This window comes from Lactuca sativa, chromosome 2, assembly GCF_002870075.4.
Source record: "Lactuca sativa cultivar Salinas chromosome 2, Lsat_Salinas_v11, whole genome shotgun sequence".
NCBI lineage: Eukaryota > Viridiplantae > Streptophyta > Magnoliopsida > Asterales > Asteraceae > Lactuca > Lactuca sativa.
The window spans coordinates 26,203,982-26,210,948 of record NC_056624.2 but is presented as its reverse complement, the minus strand read 5'-3'; the positions used below and the strand labels follow the sequence as shown (position 1 = coordinate 26,210,948).

The window sequence follows — 6,967 nt, the reverse complement described above, 5'->3', positions numbered from 1 at the left end:
CTGCTGCTCAGGACCTCAACGAAACACCACCGACTTCTTGGTCAGTCGGGTAAGTGGAACTGCTATCTTGGAAAAGTCCTGGATGAATCTTCTGTAGTGCCCTGCCAAACCTAGGAAGCTCCGAACCTCAGATGGAGACATGGGGACCTCCCACTGCATCACGGCCTCTATCTTGGTCGGGTTTAATAGTATACCCTTTTGGTTGATGAGGTGTCAAGGAACCGCACCTCGTGCAACTAGAACTCGTATTTGGAGAACTTCACAAAAAGTCTCTCCCTCCTCAGCGTCTCTAGTACCTCTCTCAGGTGCTCCTCGTGCTGCTCCTGAGTCTTGGAGTAAACCAAGATGTCGTCAAGGAACACTATCACAGACCGATCCAACATCAGTTTGCATACGCGGTTCATGAGATCCATGAACGTGGTTGGAGCGTTGGTGAGCCCAAACGGCATCACCACAAGCTCATAATGACCATAGCGGGTCCTAAAAGTGGTCTTCTGAACATCCTCACCTCTGACCCGCATCTGATGATAACCGGAGCACAAATCAATCTTGGAGAACGAAGATGCTCCCTAAAGATGGTCAAACAAGTCATCTATCCTCGAGAATGGGTAACGGTTCTTCACCGTTACCTTATTCAGCTCCCGGTAATCTATGCACTTTCGGTGCGGCCCGTTCTTTTTCTTCACAAATAGGATCGGGGCTCCCTATAGTGAACTACTCGGTCTGATAAAACCCTTGTCTAGCAGCTCCTGCAGCTGCGTAGACAACTCCTGCATCTCTGGAGGAGCCAACCGATATGGCGCCTTGGCTATCGGAGCCGCACCAGGAACTAAGTCAATCCTGAACTCGACTTGTCTCTCAGGAGGTATCCTAGGCAAATCCTCTGGAAATACATCTGGGTACTCTCGTACTACCAGTACATCATCAACAGTCGCCTTTCCCTTCTCCCGGGCATCTAAAACATAGGCGATGTACCCCGCGCAACCCTGCTGGAAGTATCGTCGTGCTCTTGCTGTTGAACAAAGAACCGGTCCGCAATGTGGTCTCTCGCCCTGAATCACTAACTCTCCCCCACCAGGAGTGCGGACCCTCACTAACTGTAGCTCACAATCAATCACTGACCCATTAGGGCTCATCCAATCCATACCCACTATAACCTTATTCCCTCGCAGGGGAATGGGAACCAAGTCTACTGAAAACCGCTCATCAAATAACTGCAGGGAACACGCTCTATGAACTCTCACGACCCTGACGGTCCTATCGTCCGCTATCTTAACTTCAAACGGACAATCCAGCTCCCCCGGAGCTCTACTAAACCTCTTGCTAAGCGCAAGTGAGACAAATGATCGGGTAGCCCCCGAGTCAAACAATATTGTAGCTGAAATGTCGTTCACTAAGAACGAACATATACGAAAACATATAATCGTGAGAAACAACCAATATCACTAGAGAGATAAGAGAAATATATATACCCGTCACCACATCAGGATTCGCTCGCGCCTCCTCTGCTGTTATCTGAAAAGCTCTACTCTTCACCACTGGCGCCTCACTCCGGCCCAGGCGGCCGTCTGTAATCCTCAATGTTGCAGAGACAGGTGCTACCACCTTCCCTGCTACTGCTAAACTCGGACACTGGGACTTTTTATGTCCCCTCTGATTGCAATGGAAGAAAATCAGGTTAGATGATGTGGTGGTGGTAGTAGTTGTGCAGTCTCTGCTCATATGTCCAGTTCGACCGCACTTGAAACAGACGGAACTCCCTGCCTTGCACACTCCATCGTGCACTCTCCCGGACTAGCCATACCGACTATGGCTCTGCTGACCTCTAGATCTATGATCTGATTCCTTGGGCTTTTTGCCCGAACCCCCTGTGCCAGATGCCACCTCTGGCTTCCTCTTCCTCTCCATCTCCAAATCTATCTCTCTCTCGCGATCCCTCGCAATCATATCATCCAACATTTTACAGCTGGACCGACTCACAAACTGGCGGATATCACTCTGCAACATCTCATGATAACGGGCCTTCTTCATTTCCTCATCATCTGCGTACTGAGGAACGAGAAGAGCCCTCTCCCTGAAATTGGCGGTAATATCCGCCACTATCTTTATAGTCTAAGTGAGATCCTGAAACTCCCGGGCTAACTGCTGCACCTTAATAACTGGTGCAAACTCGGCTCTGAACCTGGTAGTAAAATCAGCCCAAGTCATCGCATCAAGTGTTGCGTCATCCCCGATGACATGCCCGATCTCCTCCCACCAATCTCGTGCCCTGTCCTTCAGAAGACAGGATGCTAGTCTAACATTGTCTCCCTCGGGACATCTGCTGGTGCGGAAAGCGTTGGCGACATCTGCCAACCACCTGGTACTCGCTATGGGGTCTTGCGCCCCATGGTCGTCCAGAGCTCCACAAGCCCGGAACTCCCTGAAGGTGAGTGTGCGCGACCCCAACATGGCCGCCACCTCAGCACGGAACGTGCTCAACCTCTCGTCCATCAGCTCTAGGATACCCTCCTTGATCGAACCGAAGATCACAGGAGTCTGCTCAAGTATGGTGCGAGTAACTTCTGAGGTGAGGAACTTTCTGGTCTGCTCATCTAAATTCTCGGCCCCCGAGCTTGATCCTGATCCCTCGCCGACTCCTGAACTACCGACTGCTGTCCTAGGGCGTAAAACCACCATTCTGAAAAACACATCATGATAAATGTCAGAAACACTGATATATCTCAAGGGATCACTACTACCACAAATTTCCTGGTCTCATCTCAGCTTTCCTTGATTCAAGTACGGATCCTCTGCTTTCAGTAGTATGGGCCCATACTACCTTCCACATTTATCCGTACTTTCCTCAATAACTTCCTTGACTTCACCAAGTCACTTCTACTGCTACTGATCTCTGCTGCTCTCATCCTAGGCTTGCCCTAGGGAAATCTCCGACCCAAAACAGTCCTCAGCTGCTGAAGGCCTCTTTGTAATGCCAATTAGCCATCACCTGGTTACCATCACATGTGACGAGGCTCAGATAATCCTTCGAGTAAAAGACTCGTCCCCACAATGGTTAGACTCAGACAAGAGCTACGAAATAGGGCCAAATCTAGCACTCTGAGATTATTCAACCCTGATCACATGTGACATGACGTATTCACCTAATGGCTAACTCCCATCACTCAGAGTCCTACAAAGCACAAAGCAAGCAACATTCGGACACAGGAAACTACTCTCATACAATGCTAAGCTCATACTATCAGGCATACAATTCTAAGCTCATACTATCAGGCATAACCTAAACAAGCTATCCTACTACTGTCTACTCAATACGAGCATGCAATTCTCATCAAGCTGAAACACATATAGCAGGCACATAAGACATCCTCCTAGATCCTTAGTCCTATTCTAGCATGTTGTTCTACCAAAACTGAAACTGATAATCATAACATAAACTTGTATGGGTAATTTGAGAGTACTTACTTGAGCTTGGCTGATTGCATGCACCACACCCTTTTTCTCTTTTCAAAGTTCTTTTCTTTCTAAAAATTCTTTTTGTTTTTCTAAAACTCTTTTCTTTTGAAAACTTTATACCACATCTTTAGTTTGAGTTCAGACACACCCGAAAGTGTGCCTGAATCCCTCAAACCAAGGCTCTCACTACAAATAAAATTATATTTAGTGGCACAAGTTTTTAGTGGCAAAATATATTTGTGCCACTATAGTATGTGTTTTAGTGGCACATATTTTGTTGTGACACTATAGACTTTAAGAATCAATTTTTTTCGTTCCTTCCTATTTTCCCCGCCTTTACTCCTAAATATTTTTAGATACCAAAAAACAACGCGGGTCCCAGAATTTTGATTATCTCTCAAAACTTTAAATATACCAAAATGTTTAGGGCAAAATTGATAGCTAAAGCTCGTCCACCATTCTCCATCTTCCGCCATTCTCCTTCGTCGCTCACCCCCGTCACCTTCACCCACTTATTGCCAACACTTGTCATCGCTCCATCACCATCGGTCCCTCGTCGCGGTTGTCACCTCCAACACCGACGATTGTGTTAAAAGAAGCCACAACAGGAATTGGGATACGCTGGTGACCACCTTTCAACGAAATCATTTGTTTTCCTGTCTCATCTATGTTTAGCTTCCTTCATTTCTCGCGATCCTTATGGTATATTTGGAGGTATGGTTAGATTTGTTCACATATTACCTGATTGGGATTATTAACTGTAATTGTTGATAGGGTTTTAACGAAATCGAGAATTAGGTAAATCAAACATGGATTATATATTGGCGTTTGACTAATCTGTGTGTATATGTGTCGACTTTTGACTAATTTGGGTGAATATGTGCATTTGGTTGTTTTCCATGTTTTTTGAACTTGAAACTTTAGGAATTCAATTGTTTTTTCAAACGAAGGTAACATTGGTAGACTGCAAAAGAGATCAATTTTCACTAATTTATCCCTTTCTTCTCAGTTTGAAACTCAATTTGTATGTTATGGGACATGAACTAGCGCAATTGGATTGGGTTGGTTTGTATGCCTTTGAATCGAGGAAACATGGTCTGTGGATTCACGTTTTTTGGTTTGCTGGAGCTCCGATTTAGGTACATACTTACCCCTTAATTAGCTAAGAGTAGAGTACCCTTAAATTTAAGAATGATAATGTGGAATTGAGCATCTGATATTTAATATAAAACAGAAGGAGAGACATAAAGTTTTCAATTGTACGAGATGGAGAAGCTAGAAGAACAAGATAAAAGGTCTATTCAAGTAGCAACTTCATGCAACACAGGTAATTTATTTATCAAATAAGAACCATAATATGTAGTTTCATGCATGATATTCATATCTCATATTGAAAATATTTGCTACCGTTTGGAAAAGTGACATCAAGATTAAAGTAATCTAAAGTTCAACTATTTTGCATGTTAATGTCTTTTATTCTGTGTGCATTTTTTTTTAATTGGATTCAATGTACATGTTTTTTTCCTCCAAAAATAGGTATCAATTCAAAGACTGATGGGATCTTTCCATAGGTAAAATAGATTTTAAAACACTTAATTTTCCTATTTTCTTAACTTCTTTATAGGTTATATTAGAGTGCAATGTTATAATCAGAACTTTATTTATCTAACAGCTACATGTATATGTGGACAATTAGAGATAACATTGAATACCAATATGCAGATTCGTGGTTCAGTGAGATAGACAAGCAAATTCACTTTGATAACATGGTATACTTTAATTTATTTTTTTTCTTTTAGTTTTTACTTTTAAAACTTGAGTGAAATTGTTGCCAAAAAGGTCATTACAACAGTAAACTATTACATAAATGGTCCTTGTGACAGTTTACAGTTACATATACCATTTATATAGCAGTTAACTGTCAGAGGGACCATTTCTGTAACAATTTACTGTCACATGGACGTTTACTGAGAAGTGATAATTTTTTTTAATATCAACATACATTCAGGTTAATATTTTGGCATCTAGGTATAAATGTGCAAAGAAAATAAGCTTCGACTGAAGCTTTTATAGGTACGACTCATATTCAATTCTTGCTAATCTTTATGGATGGGGTGGTGGTGGTATCCATAATGGGTTTTAATTTATGCATAAGGCATTAGTTTTGTTTGTTATTTATGTGCTTTATGAACAATGACTAATAAATTTGACTCATCATTGAAGATGATATAATGGAACATGTTTCACCTTTTCAACGGCTACCCAATTCACAAGGAATGTACAATTATATATTGTAGAATTTGGATGAAGTTTCAACAAAACCAGCATAGTAGGATGCAAAAGAAGCACAATAGGTTATTTAGAATTGTTGAAAACATTTGTATTTTAAATTTTGAGAATATTGTTGTTAAACAAGTTACATTTTAATTTAAGTAATTATATTGTATTTTTTTCATTTACAATATTAATTATCATTTTTATTATATTGCATAAATGATTGAAATTAAAAAAAGCCATGCCTAATTTATAAATATAAATTTAAAAAAATAGGATAATTATATTTATTTTAGCAAATATATAGTAGCATAAAGAAATACCATTAAAATCTAAAAGTGTTTTAGTGGCATAAAAAAATGCCTCTAAAACCCATTTAGGTTGCAGCGGCACAACAAAAAAGTGCCACTAAAGGTCTTTAGTGGCAGCTCTTTTAGTGTCACTTTTTTTTGTGCCGCTGATTGTCAGGGGGTCTTTAGTGACACTTTTTTGGTTTTTAGTGGCACTTTTTTGTACCACTAAATGTCATTTTATTTGTAGTGTGTGATACTAACTTGAAACATCTCAAAAATACACGCCAACAATTTTGTTTTAACACATTACTAGAACCATAGTATCAAAATATCATATAATAAAACCATAACTCGTGTATCTCAAAACATCATAAAATATGTCTCATATCGCAACTCATGTCAAATCATAACAAAATATCAGAGTCTAACTCCCAGGCTAAACTGTGGTGGGTGCCATACCATCATCCCGAGCCCTTTCCCTCGCTAGCTGAAGTATCTGAAACCAAATCTGAAACTGTAAACACGAAGCTTAGTGAGCTCCCCCAAAATACAACATACCATACAATAGCATATAAGCACATACTGGGTCCTGCTCAGCATCGGACCAAAGCCCAGAACTAGCTTGGGCCCCGCCCACCGCATCGGGCCCCGCTCGGCATCGGAACGAAGTCTGGTACTAGTTTGGGCCCTGCCCACTTCACCGGGCCCCGCCCGACATCGGAACGAAATCCGGAATTAGCTTGGGCCCCGCCCACTGCATTGGAGCGAAGTCCGAAACTAGATGAACATAACATAATCATATATATATATATATATATATATATATATATATATATATATATATATATATCATATAATACATATACTGCATCGGGCTCACCCGACATCAGACCGAAGTCCGGAACATCTAGCACCTAACATATCCTGATGTGCATGAATCATGA

The 6,967-nt window shown here is 41.4% G+C and overlaps 1 long non-coding RNA gene across 3 annotated transcripts; it reads left to right on the top strand.

Moving 5' to 3' along the window:
* Window positions 1-3,814: 3,814 nt before the first annotated feature.
* LOC111888717 (uncharacterized) lies at window positions 3,815-5,911 on the top strand. 3 transcript variants are annotated; one of them, XR_002849296.2, is made up of 6 exons: window positions 3,815-4,595; window positions 4,691-4,783; window positions 4,993-5,027; window positions 5,179-5,225; window positions 5,465-5,529; window positions 5,680-5,911. It is a non-coding gene; the product is annotated as an uncharacterized LOC111888717 (long non-coding RNA). The 3 variants fall into 3 exon arrangements; XR_002849295.3 differs by having other exon boundaries at window positions 3,818-4,170; window positions 4,466-4,595; window positions 5,465-5,911; XR_002849294.3 differs by having other exon boundaries at window positions 3,816-4,595; window positions 5,465-5,911.
* Window positions 5,912-6,967: the final 1,056 nt, after the last annotated feature.